The sequence below is a fragment of the Oncorhynchus gorbuscha genome, unplaced genomic scaffold (assembly GCF_021184085.1).
Source record: "Oncorhynchus gorbuscha isolate QuinsamMale2020 ecotype Even-year unplaced genomic scaffold, OgorEven_v1.0 Un_scaffold_1655, whole genome shotgun sequence".
NCBI classification, from domain to species: domain Eukaryota; kingdom Metazoa; phylum Chordata; class Actinopteri; order Salmoniformes; family Salmonidae; genus Oncorhynchus; species Oncorhynchus gorbuscha.
Window position 1 is genome coordinate 1 of NW_025746373.1, and position 20,000 is coordinate 20,000.

Here is a 20,000-nt window from a genome sequence, read left to right on the forward strand (position 1 = left end):
AACGTGTCTTCCCAACCATAACCTGTAGTCTAGTCTCTACACCCCCATAAAACGTGTCTTCCCAACCATAACCTGTAGTCTAGTCTCTACACCCCCACTCTTCCCTCCCTTACTTCCTCAAACCTTGACTCCCCCCGTCACGCGTGTCTCACCTCTGCACTTCCCAAACCCTGAGTGTCTTGAACTTCCTGAAATGAACATGTCACAAAGTGAGGGAGACTGTTATTTTCTTCTTTCCAGGTTGAAGAACTAGTCTGTCTTCTCCTCTGTCCTCCCCATCCACTCCAATACAGAGAGGGGAGGAGACGCTTTTTAAAGCTCTCCTCCTCTACCCCTTTCCTGTTAGAAGACAGTGACTGACTGAGTGTCCTGTGTTATGTCTAGTCTGCCCAGGACGACAAGACCACAATCCAGTGTGAGACGTCTCCTCCCACCACCCCTCGCTCCATGCGCCTGCACAAGGGCCAGCCACACTGCCAGCCATGAGGACATCAGGGACATCCGCAGGTAGGAAGCCCCTTTCTGCCTAAACAATATCTCACTCTGTTTTCTACAATAGCCATGTTTCTCTCTCTCTCTCCTTCTGTCGTTCTCTTATCTGTCCTGTTCATCCATCCCTTCATCCCTCTGTTTCTGATCTTTCAATCTATCTATCCACATCTCTCTCCCTCGCTTTCTCTCTTTCTCTCTCTGTATATCTCTCTATGCATTCATGCTCATCTCGATCCCCTTCTCTCTCTCGCTCCCCTTCTCTCTCTCGCTCCCCTTCTCTCTCTCGCTCCCCTTCTCTCTCTCGCTCCCCTTCTCTCTCTCGCTCCCCTTCTCTCTCCCTTCTCTCTCCCTCCTTCTCTCTCTCGCTCCCCTTCTCTCTCTCGCTCCCCTTCTCTCTCTCGCTCCCCTTCTCTCTCTCGCTCCCCTTCTCGCTCTCGCTCCCCTTCTCTCTCTCGCTCCCCTTCTCTCTCGCTCCCCTTCTCTCTCTCGCTCCCCTTCTCTCTCTCATCCCCTTCTCTCTCTCGCTCCCCTTCTCTCTCTCGCTCCCTTCTCTCTCTCGCTCCCCTTCTCTCTCTCGCTCCCCTTCTCTCTCTCGCTCCCCTCTCTCGCTCCTTCTCGCTCTCGCTCCCCTTCTCGCTCTCGCTCCCCTTCTCTCTCTCGCTCCCCCTTCTCTCTCTCGCTCCCCCTTCTCTCTCTCGCTCCCCCTTCTCTCTCTCGCTCCCCTTCTCTCTCTCGATCCCCTTCTCTCTCTCGATCCCCTTCTCTCTCTCGATCCCCTTCTCTCTCTCGCTCCCCCTTCTCTCTCTCGATCCCCTTCTCTCTTCCCCCTTCTCTCTCTCGCTCCCCTTCTCTCTCTCGCTCCCCTTCTCTCTCTCGCTCCCCCTTCTCTCTCTCGCTCCCCCTTCTCTCTCTCGCTCCCCTTCTCTCTCTCGATCCCCTTCTCTCTCTCGATCCCCTTCTCTCTCTCGATCCCCTTCTCTCTCTCGATCCCCTTCTCTCTCTCGCTCCCCTTCTCTCTCTCGCTCCCCTTCTCTCTCTCGCTCCCCTTCTCTCTCTCGCTCCCCCTTCTCTCTCTCGCTCCCCCTTCTCTCTCTCGCTCCCCCTTCTCTCTCTCGCTCCCCCTTCTCTCTCTCGCTCCCCCTTCTCTCTCTCGCTCCCCCTTCTCTCTCTCTCGCTCCCCCTTCTCTCTCTCGCTCCCCCTTCTCTCTCTCCCCTCCCCCTTCTCTCTCTCGCTCCCCCTTCTCTCTCTCCCCCTTCTCTCTCTCTCGATCCCCCTTTTCTCTCTCTCGATCCCCCTTTTCTCTCTTTGATCCCCCTTTTTCTCTCTTCCTCTCACCCCTCCTCTCTCTGTCTCCAGTATGACCACCCTACAGGACGGCCAGGGTAGTAACCCCAGCAGCAGTAACAGCAGTCAGGACTCTCTGAACAAGGCAGCCAAGAAGAAGAGCATCAAGTCCTCCATCGGGCGCCTCTTCGGCAAGGAGGAGAAGGGTCGGCCAGGCCCCCAGGGAGCAAGGAGTCCCCTGGCAGCCAAGGTCAGTCCCCTCCTAAAACATGCCTGCTGGTTCAAGTTCATTAGGCAGCAAACAGAAGAAAACAAGCTGAAACAGGAAGGGACTACCTGCACCGACTTTAACCTCTGACCCTCCATCTCTCCTCACAGCTGGTACCCCGAGGCAGAGACCTCTCCCCAGGATGCACGGGGCTGGGCAAACTAGGCGGCCCGCTGAGAAGAACAGGAAACTGCAGAAGAAGTAGGTGTTTCCACATCTTGTCACCACTTCTGTCAGTGATGCAACATAGATAAGTCAGTAGTGGTACTAGTGGTAGATAGACTGGTTCCGTCTCGTTAACAGGAGAAAGACTGGTTCCGTCTCGTTAACAGGAGAAAGACTGGTTCCGTCTCGTTAACAGGAGACTGGTTCCGTCTCGTTAAGGACTGGTTCCGTCTCGTTAACAGGAGAGGACTGGTTCCGTCTCGTTAACAGGAGAGGGACTGGTTCCGTCTCGTTAACAGGAGAGGGACTGGTTCCGTCTCGTTAACAGGAGAGGGACTGGTTCCGTCTCGTTAACAGGAGAGGGACTGGTTCCGTCTCGTTAACAGGAGAGGGACTGGTTCCGTCTCGTTAACAGGAGAGGGACTGGTTCCGTCTCGTTAACAGGAGAGGACTGGTTCCGTCTCGTTAACAGGAGAGGGACTGGTTCCGTCTTAACAGGAGAGGGACTTAACAGGAAAGGGACTGGGACTGGTTCCGTCTCGTTAACAGGAGAGGGACTGGTTCCGTCTCGTTAACAGGAGAGGGACTGGTTCCGTCTCGTTAACAGGAGAGGGACTGGTGTTTTCTGCTTCCATCCAATAGATATGAATCTACTCGATCAACCACAGATCTTGCTGTACTAGAGAGGTCAATCTTGCTCAGATAGGTCTGGTTGATGGCTCCAGCCATGCTGCTGTTTATGCTTGTGTGTTCTATATGTCCGTTGTAGATCTGACCCCAGCACTGTAACAGCCCTGTGTTGCTCTATGATCACCCTGCCGTGCAGCGCACTGCCACTCGCTCTCTCACACACAGCCCCATGTTGTCCCTCCCTGGTCTCATGCCCCATACTGTCCCTCCCTGGTCTCATGCCCCATACTGTCCCTCCCTGGTCTCATGCCCCATGCTGTCCCTCCCTGGTCTCATGCCCCATGCTGTCCCTCCCTGGTCTCATGTCCCATTCTGTCCCTCCCTGGTCTCATGCCCCATACTGTCCCTCCCTGGTCTCATGCCCCATGCTGTCCCTCCCTGGTCTCATGCCCCATACTGTCCCTCCCTGGTCTCATGCCCCATGCTGTCCCTCCCTGGTCTCATGCCCCATGCTGTCCCCCTCCCTGGTCTCCTGGTCTCATGCCCCATGCTGTCCCTCCCTGGTCTCATGCCCCATGCTGTCCCTCCCTGGTCTCATGCCCCATGCTGTCCCTCCCTGGTCTCATGCCCCATGCTGTCCCTCCCTGGTCTCATGCCCCATGCTGTCCCTCCCTGGTCTCATGCCCCATGCTGTCCCTCCCTGGTCTCATGCCCCATGCTGTCCCTCCCTGGTCTCATGCCCCATGCTGTCCCTCCCTGGTCTCATGCCCCATGCTGTCCCTCCCTCATGCCCCATGCTGTCCCTCCCTGCTCCCCCATGCTGTCCCTCCCTGGTCTCATGCCCCATGCTGTCCCTCCCTGGTCTCATGCCCCATGCTGTCCCTCCCTGGTCTCATGCCCCATGCTGTCCCTCCTGGTCTCATGCCCCATGCTGTCCCTCCCTGGTCTCATGCCCCATGCTGTCCCTCCCTGGTCTCATGCCCCATGCTGTCCCTCCCTGGTCTCATGCCCCATGCTGTCCCTCCCTGGTCTCATGCCCCATGCTGTCCCTCCCTGGTCTCATGCCCCATGCTGTCCCTCCCTGGTCTCATGCCCCATGCTGTCCCTCCCTGGTCTCATGCCCCATGCTGTCCCTCCCTGGTCTCATGCCCCATGCTGTCCCTCCATGCCCCATGCTGTCCCTCCTGGTCTCATGCCCCATGCTGTCCCTCCCTGGTCTCATGCCCCATGCTGTCCCTCCCTGGTCTCATGCCCCATGCTGTCCCTCCCTGGTCTCATGCCCCATGCTGTCCCTCCCTGGTCTCATGCCCCATGCTGTCCCTCCCTGGTCTCATGCCCCATGCTGTCCCTCCCTGGTCTCATGCCCCATGCTGTCCCTCCCTGGTCTCATGCCCCATGCTGTCCCTCCCTGGTCTCATGCCCCATGCTGTCCCTCCCTGGTCTCATGCCCCATGCTGTCCCTCCCTGGTCTCATGCCCCATGCTGTCCCTCCCTGGTCTCATGCCCCATGCTGTCCCTCCCTGGTCTCATGCCCCATGCTGTCCCTCCCTGGTCTCATGCCCCATGCTGTCCCTCCCTGGTCTCATGCCCCATGCTGTCCCTCCCTGGTCTCATGCCCCATGCTGTCCCTCCCCTGGTCTCATGCCCCATGCTGTCCCTCCCTGGTCTCATGCCCCATGCTGTCCCTCCCTGGTCTCATGCCCCATGCTGTCCCTCCCTGGTCTCATGCCCCATGCTGTCCCTCCCTGGTCTCATGCCCCATGCTGTCCCTCCCTGGTCTCATGCCCCATGCTGTCCCTCCCTGGTCTCATGTCCCATGCTGTCCCTCCCTGGTCTCATGTCCCATGCTGTCCCTCCCTGGTCTCATGTCCCATGCTGTCCCTCCCTGGTCTCATGTCCCATGCTGTCCCTCCCTGGTCTCATGTCCCATGCTGTCCCTCCCTGGTCTCATGTCCCATGCTGTCCCTCCCTGGTCTCATGTCCCATGCTGTCCCTCCCTGGTCTCATGTCCCATGCTGTCCCTCCCTGGTCTCATGCCCCATGCTGTCCCTCCCTGGTCTCATGCCCCATGCTGTCCCTCCCTGGTCTCATGCCCCATGCTGTCCCTCCCTGGTCTCATGCCCCATGCTGTCCCTCCCTGGTCTCATGCCCCATGCTGTCCCTCCTGGTCTCATGCCCCATGCTGTCCCTCCTGGTCTCATGCCCCATGCTGTCCCTCCCTGGTCTCATGCCCCATGCTGTCCCTCCCTGGTCTCATGCCCCATGCTGTCCCTCCCTGGTCTCATGCCCCATGCTGTCCCTCCCTGGTCTCATGCCCCATGCTGTCCCTCCCTGGTCTCATGCCCCATGCTGTCCCTCCCTGGTCTCATGCCCCATGCTGTCCCTCCCTGGTCTCATGCCACATGCAGTCCCTCCCAGGATCCTGGTCTCATGCCCCATGCTGTCCCTCCCATTGTCCTGGTCTCATGCCCCATGCTGTCCCTCCCTGGTCTCATGCCCGTCCCGTCCCTTCCACACAAACTCGATCTCCCATCATACAATTCACTGCAACTCCTCAGCCACACTGCCAGGATGTGATTTTGTAAGGGCCAGTTTCCCGGTCTCCTATTAATGAATGCTTGTTAGTGCAGAGGTGGACTCTACCTGTGTCTGGGAAACCAGCCCTGTGTGTTTGTACAGCTTCATGCTTCTAGTTCAGCTTGATGTGATGCAGTGTATCAGCCAGGCTTCCATTTCACTTTCATTCATTCTGAACTAATGTCCCCTTTTTTCTTTAGGTAATCAAGGGGTGACTTGATCATAGCTGTATGTCTTTCAAATATAAGGCGGTTGAATTAGTTTGGTGTTTTGAAGCAATTTTTTAATGACACTTTTGATAGATCTACGTTAGTTTGATACAGTCAAAGACTGGTTCTCATTGGCCATTGCCACCAGGAGTCCAAGCTTGGTTCTCATTGGCCATCGCCACCAGGAGTCCGAGCTTGGTTCTCATTGGCCATCGCCACCAGGAGTCCGAGCTTGGTTCTCAGTGGCCATCGCCACCAGGAGTCCGAGCTTGGTTCTCATTGGCCATCGCCACCAGGAGTCCGAGCTTGGTTCTCATTGGCCATCGCCACCAGGAGTCCGAGCTTGGTTCTCATTGGCCATCGCCACCAGGAGTCCGAGCTTGGTTCTCATTGGCCATCGCCACCAGGATTCCGAGCTTGGTTCTCATTGGCCATCGCCACCAGGAGTCCGAGCTTGGTTCTCATTGGCCATCGCCACCAGGAGTCCGAGCTTGGTTCTCATTGGCCATCGCCACCAGGAGTCCGAGCTTGGTTCTCATTGGCCATCGCCACCAGGAGTCCGAGCTTGGTTCTCATTGGCCATCGCCACCAGGAGTCCGAGCTTGGTTCTCATTGGCCATCGCCACCAGGAGTCCGAGCTTGGTTCTCATTGGCCATCGCCACCAGGAGTCCGAGCTTGGTTCTCATTGGCCATCGCCACCAGGAGTCCGAGCTTGGTTCTCATTGGCCATCGCCACCAGGAGCTCTCCTATGCCTAGTTAGGTTATTTTTAATTGGCTTCAGTTCTTTTTATTTAGCTGATTCTGACTCTTATTTCATCCCTCTCTCATTCCATCTGTAGTCCAACGACAGGGTGAGTCATCTCCTCCATGTTGCTTGTTGCTTTGCCCTCTTTGGCTCTAAACAGTTGGCTTCATGCTGCCCTCACCAGCTCTCCTCCCCAGCTCTCCTCAGATCTGATGTGTTTTCCTCTGCTATACCTACAGTACCATCTCAACTAACAGGAATGTGTCTACCTGCTGTTTTTACCAAGCTTTCTCTGAGCTTCTTCCTGTGTTAAGGTTCTAGGATGATCTTATCAGGGTTGGTGTCAATTCCGTTTCAATTCAGAAAGTCAACTCAATTCCAAAATGTCCTAATTTGAAAAGCACGGTGGAGAATAGGATTTTCAGTGTACTTCCTGAATTCAAATGTTATATTTTGTCACGTGTTTGGTAAACACAGATGTAGACTAACAACCCCTGGAAGTGACCACTAAGACACGGAGTCAGTCTTGCCAGGTTTCTCGGTCAGATACTAGTGGGATCTTTCCACACGTTAATGCGATGCTGCTATTAGAATTAAGTAGTGGATGGTGCCATCTTGTGGACCAAAATATATTACACACAAAAATAGACAAACTATCTGAAGGTTTTCCCCATGTATTTTGCTGCATGTATTGTGGCCTCTACTGACTGTTGTCTTATGGATGCATTCTAACACACGTTTTCCTCTAGTATTGAACCGTTGTGTGAACTCCATTTCCCATGATGCCTTTAGTCTGTTGGCCACAAAGATACTGGTTATGTAACAGTGGCTTGGCATAAAGGTGGGTCTCCTTCTAGACTGAGGAAACAGGAGTCTTCCACCAAATGTATTGATTTAAATGGGACTCCTGCCAAGCTATGAAGTGGTCACATGCTTTTAAACTTCTGACCTGTTTACATGGCCAGAATGTTCTGGAAATGATCTGGGGTCGGTCTTTCTCTCTCTCTCTCTCCCTCCCTCTCTCTCTCTAGGTCTGACCTGCCGCAGGGTTAAAATCCTCAGCTTTCTCTCTCTTTTACCTCGGCATGTTTACAACAGTGTGTGTGTGCATGTGTGTGTGTGAGGTACTGTGTTTTCATGGTGTGCAGGTTGAGGTGTGTGTTAGGTGAAACGGGCTCTCTCTCTCTCTCTGTGTGTGTGTGTGTCTCTCTCTCTCTAACCATGTGTGTTGTTGTAGGCATGAGTTGCTGGAGGAGGCTCGCAGGCAGAGTCTTCCCTTCGCCCAGTGGGACGGCCCTACTGTAGTGGTCTGGCTGGAGGTGAGACACACACACACACACACACACACACACACACACACACACACACACACACACACACTCACTCACTCACTCACTCACTCACTCACTCACTCACTCACTCACTCACTCACTCACTCACTCACTCACTCACACGGACACACACACCATCACTCACCTGGACACACACACCATCACTCACCTGGACACACACACCATCACTCACCTGGACACACACACCATCACTCACCTGGACACACACACCATCACTCACCTGGACACACACACCATCACTCTCACATGGACACACACACCATCACTCTCACATGGACACACACACCATCACTCTCACCTGGACACACACACATCACTCTCATGGACACACACAACATCACTCTCACATGGACACACACACACCATCACTCTCACATGGACACACACACACTCTCACACACACACACCATCACTCTCACATGTACACACACACACACACTCTCATCACTCTCATATGGACACACACACACCCATCACTCTCACATGGACACACACACACACCATCACTCTCACATGGACACACATGTACACACACACACACCATCACTCTCACATGGACACACACACACCATCACTCTCACATGGACACACACACACACCATCACTCTCACATGGACACACACAACAAAAATTATCATGTGCACGCGCACACATTCAAAACACAAAAATAACCCAATCCTTTCTCCTGTCCCCTCTCTGCCATCCTCTGTGTCCTCCCCTGCCCCTCTGTCTCCTCTGTAGCTGTGGGTGGGTATGCCAGCCTGGTACGTGGCGGCGTGTCGTGCCAATGTGAAGAGTGGTGCCATCATGTCTGCCCTGTCGGACACAGAGATCCAGAGGAGATTGGCATCAGTAACCCCTGCACCGCCTCAAACTGAGACTGGCCATCCAGGAGATCATGTCTCTCACCTCCCCTCTGCCCCCCGACCTCCAGAACCGTAAGAGAGAGAGACACACACACACACACACACACACACACACACACACACACACACACACACACACACACACACACACACACACACACACACACACACACACACACACACACACACACACACACACACACACACACACAACACACACACACAAACGACAACACACACACACACAAACATGACAACACACACACACACAAGACAAAACACACGACAACACACACACCAAAGATAAGACGTTCCAAAGAAGTCCAGTGCAGCCTTGGACCCTGGAGGACCCTGCCCTCTTCTTCCTCTCCTCACCACCTGATTGGAGCATGCTGCTGTCACTCCTCTAACCAGCTAATAACGTTTCTCACTGTAACCTTTCCACCAATCAGAGTTCACGGAGCGTCACTCACTCACAAGGACTGCCCTGATTGGGGCCTCTCTCTCTCTTTCTCTTTCTCTGTGTCTGTGTCTCTCTGTGTCTCTCTGTGTCTCTCTGTGTCTCTCTTTCTGTGTCTCTCTGTGTCTCTTTCTTTCTCTCTCTCTCTCTCTTTCTTTCTTTCTCTCTGTGTCTCTCTCTCTCTTTCTCTCTCTCTTTCTCTCTCTCTTTCTTTCTTTCTTTCTTTCTTTCTTTCTTTCTTTCTTTCTTTCTTTCTCTCTGTCTCTCTCTTTCTTTCTTTCTTTCTTTCTCTCTGTGTCTCTCTCTCTCTTTCTTTCTTTCTTTCTTTCTTTCTCTCTCTTTCTTTCTTTCTTTCTTTCTTTCTCTCTGTGTCTCTCTCTCTTTTCTTTCTTTCTTTCTTTCTTTCTCTCTCTGTGTCTCTCTTTCTTTCTTTCTTTCTTTCTTTCTCTCTTGTCTCTCTTTCTCTCTTTCTTTCTTTCTCTTTCTCTCTTTCTTTCTTTCTTTCTTTCTTTCTTTCTTTCTCTCTTTCTCTCTGTGTCTCTCTCTTCTTTCTTTCTTTCTTTCTCTCTTTCTCTCTTTCTCTTGTGTCTCTCTGTGTCTCTTTCTCTTTCTTTCTTTCTTTCTCTTTTCTCTCTGTGTCTCTCTCTCTCTCTTTCTTTCTTTCTTTCTTTCTTTTCTTTCTTTCTTCTTTTCTTTCTTTCTTTCTTTCTTTCTTTCTTCTTTCTCTCTCTTTCTTTCTTTCTCTTTCTTTCTCTCTTTCTCTCTTTCTCTCTGTGTCTCTCTCTTTCTTTCTTTCTTTCTTTCTTTCTCTCTCTTTCTTTCTTTCTTTCTTTCTCTCTTTCTCTCTGTGTCTCTCTTTCTTTCTCTTTCTTTCTTTCTCTGTGTCTCTTTTTCTTTCTCTCTCTTTCTTTCTCTCTCTTTCTTTCTTTCTTTCTTTCTTTCTTTCTTTCTTTCTTTTCTTTTCTCTCTCTGTGTCTCTCTCTTTCTTTCTTTCTTTCTTTCTTTCTTTCTTTCTTTCTTTCTTTCTTTCTTTTTCTTTCTCTCTGTGTCTCTCTCTTTCTTTCTTTCTTTCTTTCTTTCTTTCTTTCTCTGTTTCTCTCTCTTTTCTTTCTTTCTTTCTTTCTTTCTTTCTTTCTTTCTCTCTGTGTCTCTCTCTTTTCTTTCTTTCTTTCTTTCTCTCTCTGTGTCTCTCTCTTTCTTTCTTTCTTTTTCTCTTTCTCTGTGTCTCTCTTTCTCTTTCTTTCTTTCTCTCTGTGTCTCTTTCTTTCTTTCTTTCTTTTTCTTTCTTTCTTTCTCTCTCTTTCTTTCTTTCTTTCTTTCTTTCTTTCTCTTCTCTCTCTGTGTCTCTCTCTTTCTTTCTTTCTTTCTCTCTGTGTCTCTCTCTCTCTTTCTTTCTTTCTTTCTTTCTTTCTTTCTTTCTTTCTTTCTTTCTTTCTCTCTGTGTCTCTCTTTCTTTCTTTCTCTCTCTCTCTCTCTCTCTCTCTCTCTCTAACTTCTCTCTCTCTCTGAATCATGTGATGTGATAATAACAATGCTGTTTGGTCTTATTTTCCTTCCCATCCCCCTCTGTTCTTAATATAAACAAATCCTCACACCCCTGCCTCCCTTCTCTTCACTCTCCTCTCCCTCCCCTCCTCCCTCTCCTCTCCCACCTCCTCCCTCTCCTCTCCCACCTCCTCCCTCTCTTCACTCTCCTCTCCCCCTTCCTCCCTCTCCTCTCTTCACACCCCTGCCTCCCTCTCTTCACTCTCCTCTCCCTCCTCCTCCCTCTCTTCACTCTCCTCTCCCTCCTCCTCCCTCTCTTCACTCTCCTCCTCCTCCCTCTCTTCACTCTCCTCCTCCCTCTCTTCACTCTCCCTCCTCCTCCCTCTCTTCACTCTCCTCCTCCCTCTCTTCTTCACTCTCCTCCTCCCTCTCTTCACTCTCCTCCTCCCTCTCTTCACTCTCCTCCCTCCTCCCTCTCCTTCACTCTCCTCTCCCTCCTCCTCCCTCTCTTCACTCTCCTCCTCCCTCTCTTCACTCTCCTCCTCCCTCTCTTCACTCTCCTCCTCCCTCTCCCTCTCCCTCCTCCTCCCTCTCTTCACTCTCCTCCCTCTCCCTCCTCCTCCCTCTCACACCCCTGCCTCTCTCTCTTCACTCTCCTCTCCCTCCTCCTCCCTCTTCCTCTCTTCACTCTCCTCTCCCTCCTCCTCCCTCTCCCTTCACTCTCCTCTCCCTCCTCCTCCCTCTCTTCACTCTCCTCTCCCTCCTCCTCCCTCTCCTCACACCCCTGCCTCCCTCTCTTCACTCTCCTCTCCCTCCTCCTCCCTCTCCTCACACCCCTGCCTCCCTCTCTTCACTCTCCTCTCCCCCCTCCTCCCTCTCCTCACACCCCTGCCTCCCTCTCTTCACTCTCCTCTCCCTCCTCCTCCCTCTCCTCTCCCTCCTCCCTTTCCTCTCACACGCTTGCATCACTGGTGACTCTTGGGGTTGTCACATGATCAGTCCACGGGAACGTGTGGGTTACGCACGAAGAGTTGGAGTGCCTTGCGGCCACGCCCTCCACGGTTAGTCTCCCCAAGCCATTGGGCAGTCACTGGCGCAGGCGACTGGTAGTGATCTGGTTGGTAGTTGGGTGTTACTCCCTGTGTGTACTTTTCTCACGGCCCTGTTTGTCCATGTCTGTATCTTGGTTTGGGCTTTTGGTGTCAGTACGTGTGTTTCTGTGTGTCTGTCAGTTTGGTTGAAGGCTAAAGTTCAGTACTGACTTAGCTTTTGAACAGAAATGACTGGTTAACATTAGATTTGTCTTGTCTTTATGTTTCAGGCCTTGTTGCCTTACAACCTGTAATTTTAAATGGATTTATTTGGATTTCATCTAATGGACATACACAAAATAGTCCAAATTGGTGAAGTGAAATTTAAAAAATAACTTGTTTCAAAATTAAAATTAAAATAATATCAAGGGAAAAGTGATGCGTGTATATCTATTCCCCCCTAAATAAGATCTCGTGCAACAATTACCTTCAGGAGTCACATCATTTGTTAGATTGCACACAGGTGGACTTTAAGTGTCACATGATCTGTCACATGATCTCAGTATATATATACCGCTGTTCTGAAAAGCCCCAGAGTCTGCAACACCACTAAGCAAGGGGAACCATGAAGACCAAGGAGCTCTCCAAACAGGTCAGGGACAAAGTTGTGGAGAAGTACAGATTAGGGTTGGACTATAAAAAGAAAATATCAGAGACTTTGAACATCCCACGGAGCACCATTAAATCCATTATTAAAGGATATGACACCACAACAAAGAGAGAGGGCTGCCCACCAAAACTCACAGACCAGGCAAGATGGGCATTAATCAGAGAGGTAACAAAGAGAGAGGGCTGCCCACCAAAACTCACAGACCAGGCAAGATGGGCATTAATCAGAGAGGTAACAAAGAGAGAGGGCTGCCCACCAAAACTCACAGACCAGGCAAGATGGGCATTAATCAGAGAGGTAACAAAGAGAGAGGGCTGCCCACCAAAACTCACAGACCAGGCAAGATGAGCATTAATCAGAGAGGCAACAAAGAGAGAGGGCTGCCCACCAAAACTCACAGACCAGGCAAGATGGGCATTAATCAGAGAGGTAACAAAGAGAGAGGGCTGCCCACCAAAACTCACAGACCAGGCAAGATGGGCATTAATCAGAGAGGTAACAAAGAGAGAGGGCTGCCCACCAAAACTCACAGACCAGGCAAGATGGGCATTAATCAGAGAGGGAACAAAGAGAGAGGGCTGCCCACCAAAACTCACAGACCAGGCAAGATGGGCATTAATCAGAGAGGGAACAAAGAGAGAGGGCTGCCCACCAAAACTCAGACCAGGCAAGATGGGCATTAATCAGAGAGGTAACAAAGAGAGAGGGCTGCCCACCAAAACTCAGACCAGGCAAGATGAGCATTAATCAGAGAGGCAACAAAGATCGAAGGCTGCCCACCAAAACTCACGGACCAGGCAAGATGGGCATTAATCAGAGAGGCAACAAAGAGAGAGGGCTGCCCACCAAAACTCACAGACCAGGCAAGATGGGCATTAATCAGAGAGGCAACAAAGAGAGAGGGCTGCCCACCAAAACTCAGACCAGGCAAGATGAGCATTAATCAGAGAGGCAACAAAGATCGAAGGCTGCCCACCAAAACTCACGGACCAGGCAAGATGAGCATTAATCAGAGAGGCAACAAAGATCGAAGGCTGCCCACCAAAACTCACAGACCAGGCAAGATGGGCATTAATCAGAGAGGCAACAAAGAGAGAGGGCTGCCCACCAAAACTCACAGACCAGGCAAGATGGGCATTAATCAGAGAGGCAACAAAGAGAGAGGGCTGCCCACCAAAACTCACAGACCAGGCAAGATGGGCATTAATCAGAGAGGCAACAAAGAGAGAGGGCTGCCCACCAAAACTCACAGACCAGGCAAGATGGGCATTAATCAGAGAGGCAACAAAGAGAGAGGGCTGCCCACCAAAACTCACAGACCAGGCAAGATGGGCATTAATCAGAGAGGCAACAAGAGAGAGGGCTGCCCACCAAAACTCACAGACCAGGCAAGATGGGCATTAATCAGAGAGGCAACAAAGAGAGAGGGCTGCCCACCAAAACTCACGGACCAGGCAAGATGGGCATTAATCAGAGAGGCAACAAAGAGAGAGGGCTGCCCACCAAAACTCACAGACCAGGCAAGATGGGCATTAATCAGAGAGGCAACAAAGAGAGAGGGCTGCCCACCAAAACTCACAGACCAGGCAAGATGGGCATTAATCAGAGAGGCAACAAAGAGAGAGGGCTGCCCACCAAAACTCACAGACCAGGCAAGATGGGCATTAATCAGAGAGGCAACAAAGAGAGAGGGCTGCCCACCAAAACTCACAGACCAGGCAAGATGGGCATTAATCAGAGAGGCAACAAAGAGAGAGGGCTGCCCACCAAAACTCACAGACCAGGCAAGATGGGCATTAATCAGAGAGGGAACAAAGAGAGAGGGCTGCCCACCAAAACTCACAGACCAGGCAAGATGGGCATTAATCAGAGAGGGAACAAAGAGAGAGGGCTGCCCACCAAAACTCAGACCAGGCAAGATGGGCATTAATCAGAGAGGCAACAAAGAGAGAGGGCTGCCCACCAAAACTCAGACCAGGCAAGATGAGCATTAATCAGAGAGGTAACAAAGAGAGAGGGCTGCCCACCAAAACTCAGACCAGGCAAGATGAGCATTAATCAGAGAGGTAACAAAGAGAGAGGGCTGCCCACCAAAACTCAGACCAGGCAAGATGAGCATTAATCAGAGAGGGAACAAAGAGAGAGGGCTGCCCACCAAAACTCACAGACCAGGCAAGATGGGCATTAATCAGAGAGGGAACAAAGAGAGAGGGCTGCCCACCAAAACTCACGGACCAGGCAAGATGGGCATTAATCAGAGAGGCAACAAAGAGAGAGGGCTGCCCACCAAAACTCACAGACCAGGCAAGATGGGCATTAATCAGAGAGGGAACAAAGAGAGAGGGCTGCCCACCAAAACTCACAGACCAGGCAAGATGGGCATTAATCAGAGAGGGAACAAAGAGAGAGGGCTGCCCACCAAAACTCACGGACCAGGCAAGATGGGCATTAATCAGAGAGGCAACAAAGAGAGAGGGCTGCCCACCAAAACTCACAGACCAGGCAAGATGGGCATTAATCAGAGAGGGAACAAAGAGAGAGGGCTGCCCACCAAAACTCACAGACCAGGCAAGATGGGCATTAATCAGAGAGGGAACAAAGAGAGAGGGCTGCCCACCAAAACTCAGACCAGGCAAGATGGGCATTAATCAGAGAGGTAACAAAGAGAGAGGGCTGCCCACCAAAACTCAGACCAGGCAAGATGGGCATTAATCAGAGAGGGAACAAAGAGAGAGGGCTGCCCACCAAAACTCAGACCAGGCAAGATGGGCATTAATCAGAGAGGTAACAAAGAGAGAGGGCTGCCCACCAAAACTCAGACCAGGCAAGATGGGCATTAATCAGAGAGGCAACAAAGAGAGAGGGCTGCCCACCAAAACTCACAGACCAGGCAAGATGGGCATTAATCAGAGAGGCAACAAAGAGACCAAAGACAACCCTGAAGGAGCTGCAAAGCTCCACAGCGGAGATTGGAGTATCTGTCCATAGGACCACTTTAAGGACCACTTTAAGCCGTTGGTGTTCACCAAAAGTGGGAGACTCCCAAAACATATGGAAGAAGGTACTCTGGTCAGATGAGACTAAAATGTAGCTTTTTGGCCATAAAGGAAACCGCTGTCTGGCGCAAACCCTAAACATCTCATCACCCCGAGAATACCACCCCCACAGTGAAGCATGGTGGTGGCAGCATGTGGTTTAAGGGGAAACATTTAAATGTATTGGAATGACCATGTCAAAGCCCAAACCTCAATCCAATTGAGAATCTGTGGTTTTGACTTAAAGATTGCTGTACACCAGCGGAACCCATCCAACTTGAAGGATCTGGGGCAGTTTTACCTTGAAGAAAGGGCAAAAATCCCAGTGGCTAGATGTGCCAAGCTTATAGAGACATAACCCAAAGAGACTTGCAGCTGTAATTTCTGCAAAGGGAGGCTTTGGGGAGGTGAACAGTGATGCACGCTCAAGTTTTCAGTTTTTTTTGTGTCTTGTTTGTTTCACAAGAAAAAATATTTTGCATCTTCAAAGTAGTAGGCATAAATCTAATGATACAAACCCCCCCCACAAAAAATAATAATAATAATTCCAGGTTGCTAGGCAACGACATAGGAAAAATGCCAAAGGGGTCAATACTTGCGCAGGCCCCTGTATGTCAAGTTATAAAACTGTATTTCATTTAAACACTTTTGCTCAATGCTATATTTACAGTCCTGTTTCAACCTGGGATTTACTAATACATGTGGTACTATGGATGCTTCAACGGGTCAAATAGTGGTGTTAGATCCTATTAAAATGAATTCTAGATCAATCCCAGGTTCATTGACAACGGGACGCCAATGTAGCCTAAAGCATGAGCTGTTGGTTGCATGTCCAGTTGTCTTAACATTAACACTGGTTAAGTAAGCATGTTGATGTTGAGCTGCCGAACCCAGCACTGACACAGTCACTAACTCTAACCCGCTTCTCTTCTCTCACCATGCTAACCATGCTAACAACAGGAGGATGACGAGGGCAGCTGGGCCCAGGTTTGCACACCCCTGTCTGTCTCTTTTCTCTGGCTGTGGTAGACGACGAGGACATTTCACCTTATTTCAGTTAGACAGATAGTTTTTTTTTTTGGTTTCCTTGCACGGATGCTCTGACAACAGTATGGCTCTTGGTCTCTGTTTACTTTAGTCAGCTGCACATTTAACCTGCATGTAAATCTGGAGGTATCGGAGACGGAGGATATTGCAGCGAGAATAATGTAGTTATACACATTGTGATACGGCTTCTTCATCAAACTCTTGTGGTGGCAGACAGACATCGACTCAGATGTCCTGTTTAGGAGCCACAGACAGGACAGGAGAGATTTATTAGAATCCTCTGCTGTTTAGAAGTTGGGCTACTTCCTTCCCCTCCCACCTATCAGAACACACATCAGTCTAGTTCTCTGACCTCCCACCTATCAGAACACACATCAGTCTAGTTCTCTGACCTCCCACCTATCAGAACACACATCAGTCTAGTTCTCTGACCTCCCACCTATCAGAACACACAAATCAGTCTAGTTCTCTGACCTCCCACCTATCAGAACACACAAATCAGTCTAGTTCTCTGACCTCCCACCTATCAGAACACAAATCAGTCTAGTTCTCTGACCTCCCACCTATCAGAACACAAATCAGTCTAGTTCTCTGACCTCCCACCTATCAGAACACACATCAGTCTAGTTCTCTGACCTCCCACCTATCAGAACACACATCAGTCTAGTTCTCTGACCTCCCACCTATCAGAACACACATCAGTCTAGTTCTCTGACCTCCCACCTATCAGAACACACATCAGTCTAGTTCTCTGACCTCCCACCTATCAGAACACACATCAGTCTAGTTCTCTGACCTCCCACCTATCAGAACACACATCAGTCTAGTTCTCTCACTGGCCCTAGTTCTGATCTGTGGTCGTAGCTGCTCTTAAACCTGCTGTAACTTACACACAGACATGAGCGTACAGACACGTGCACACTCTAGATTTTAATTGGGTGATTTCCATCACTTTCCCACCTAGCCTTTTTCTTTCATAGCGATGGTAGCCATCCCCCACTAACTTTTGACTCTTGAGACTCCAAACACAGTATGACCAAGCCCCTGTCCCTCCCTCCCCACAGACGCTGGCATATGGAGACATGAACCATGAGTGGATTGGTAACGAGTGGCTGCCCAGCCTGGGTCTGCCCCAGTACCGGTCCTACTTCATGGAGTCCCTGGTAGACGCACGCATGCTGGATCACCTCACCAAGAAGGACATGAGGGGACAGCTTAAAATGGTGGACAGTTTCCACAGGTAAAAAGCTCAAAATGGTGGACAGTTTCCACAGGTAAAAAGCTCAAAATGGTGGACAGTTTCCACAGGTAAAAAGCTCAAAATGGTGGACAGTTTCCACAGGTGTTAGCAACCAAAATGGTGGACATATTCCACAGGTAAAAAGCTCAAAATGGTGGACAGTTTCCACAGGTGTTAGCAACCAAAATGGTGGACATATTCCACAGGTATTAGGAACCAAAATGGTGGACAGTTTCCACAGGTATTAGGAACCAAAATAGTGGACATATTCCACAGGTATTAGGAACCAAAATAGTGGATAGTTTCCACAGGTATTAGGAACCAAAATAGTGGATAGTTTCCACAGGTATTAGGAACCAAAATAGTGGATAGTTTCCACAGGTATTAGGAACCAAAATGGTGGACAGTTTCCACAGGTATTAGGAACCAAAATGGTGGACAGTATCCACAGGTATTAGGAACCAAAATGGTGGACAGTTTCCACAGGAATTAGGAACCAAAATGGTGGACAGTTTCCACAGGTATTAGGAACCAAAATGGTGGACAGTTTAAATGTTTAACCAGTCAATGTGTCTGTGTAACAGGAACAGTTTCCAGTGTGGGGTGATGTGTCTGAGGAGACTGAACTACGACAGGAAGGAGCTGGAGAGGAGGCGTGACGAGACCCAGCTGGAGCTGCAAGGTAACAGCTGGGATAACGGTGAGAGAAAATGACAGTCGACCGAAGGGAGAAATGACCACACTGTTAAGATTCACTCATCATTTAGTTAGCTCAGCAACGCTAAGCTAATAACGCTATGAGAGAATCTGAAGTGTAAGCTACGCTGAGCTAATAACGCTATGGGAGAATCTGAAGTGTCAGCAACGCTAAGCTAATAACACTATGGGAGAATCTGAAGTGTCAGCTACGCTAAGCTAATAACGCTATGGGAGAATCTGAAGTGTAAGCTACGCTGAGCTAATAACACTATGAGAGAATCTGAAGTGTCAGCAACGCTAAGCTAATAACACTATGGGAGAATCTGAAGTGTAAGCTACGCTAAGCTAATAACACTACGGGAGAATCTGAAGTGTCAGCTACGCTAAGCTAATAACACTATGGGAGAATCTGAAGTGTCAGCTACGCTAAGCTAATAACACTAAGGGAGAATCTGAAGTGTCAGCTACGCTAAGCTAATAACACTACGGGAGAATCTGAAGTGTCAGCTACGCTAAGCTAATAACACTATGGGAGAATCTGAAGTGTCAGCTACGCTAAGCTAATAACACTATGGGAGAATCTGAAGTGTCAGCTACGCTAAGCTAATAACACTATGGGAGAATCTGAAGTGTGCAGTATTTTTCCTTCTATTGCGTCCATATACACATTTAGAATAATATATAATATAATATATGCCATTTAGCAGACGCTTTTATCCAAAGCGACTTACAGTCATGTGTGCATACATTCTACGTATGGGTGGTCCCGGGGATCGAACCCACTACCCTGGCGTTACAAGCGCCATGCTCTACCAACTGAGCTACAGAAGGACCAACCCAGAAATGATAGGTTTGTTTGTACATTGGATTTCTTTGGACTTTTCCTCCGGATTTATTTCCTGATCATATCCATGTTTTTTCTAACACATAGAGGAATACTTCCCAGCTCTACTACACTGGGGGTGGGGGCAACAAAATGTCAACTTAATTTCAGTCCTTCCTGATTTTTTAAAACATTTTTCTCACAGAGGAATTATTTTGACTGTCTCTTTGGATGTGTTCCCTGATCATTCAACCAAACGTTTCTGTACCGACTGGTTACCATTTTGTGTACCCTGAGCAGACGTGCTGGTGTGGAGCAACGAGCGTGTGATCAGCTGGGTACAGGCCATGGGGCTGAAGGAGTACAGTAACAACCTGCTGGAGAGCGGCGTGCACGGAGCCCTGCTGGCCCTGGATGAAACCTTCGACCACAACGCCCTGGCCCTGCTGCTGCAGATCCCCACGCAGAACACACAGGTAGGGACACACACACACACTACCAGCATTGGTGGGTGGCGGTGAACCACCCTGGCAGTCAAACGGCGCTCCCAGCTGAGACGTCAGCTCTCGTCTCCTCCACTCCGAAGAGAGAGGAGACACTCTCATTCATCGACTGTCTCTTTCTCTGTCTCTCCCTCCTTCCTGTGTTGTAGGCGAGAGCGGCTCTGGAGAGTGAGTACAACAGTCTACTGTCCATCGGTACAGAGAGGAAACTGGATGAGGTGAGACACACACATATGATGGACCACACACACACTTTCTGAAGCTCACTCACTCACTCACACACACTTGTTAAAGCGTTCACACTCACACACACTTGTTAAAGCGTTCACACTCACACACACTTGTTAAAGCGTTCACACTCACACACACTTGTTAAAGCGTTCACACTCACACACACTTGTTAAAGCGTTCACACT

The 20,000-nt window shown here is 50.1% G+C and overlaps 1 pseudogene across 1 annotated transcript in view; it reads left to right on the forward strand.

Moving 5' to 3' along the window:
• The first annotated feature begins 384 nt into the window (after positions 1–384).
• The window catches only part of LOC124023603, a 28,043-nt pseudogene continuing 8,427 nt past the window's right edge, over positions 385–20,000 (forward strand). Inside the window, exons 1-9 of the transcript XR_006836709.1 lie at positions 385–507; positions 1,850–2,031; positions 2,169–2,246; positions 7,611–7,692; positions 8,467–8,663; positions 17,384–17,559; positions 18,144–18,241; positions 19,382–19,557; positions 19,734–19,802. The product of XR_006836709.1 is annotated as a liprin-alpha-1-like (transcript). The remainder of the gene's footprint in view (positions 508–1,849; positions 2,032–2,168; positions 2,247–7,610; positions 7,693–8,466; positions 8,664–17,383; positions 17,560–18,143; positions 18,242–19,381; positions 19,558–19,733; positions 19,803–20,000) is intronic.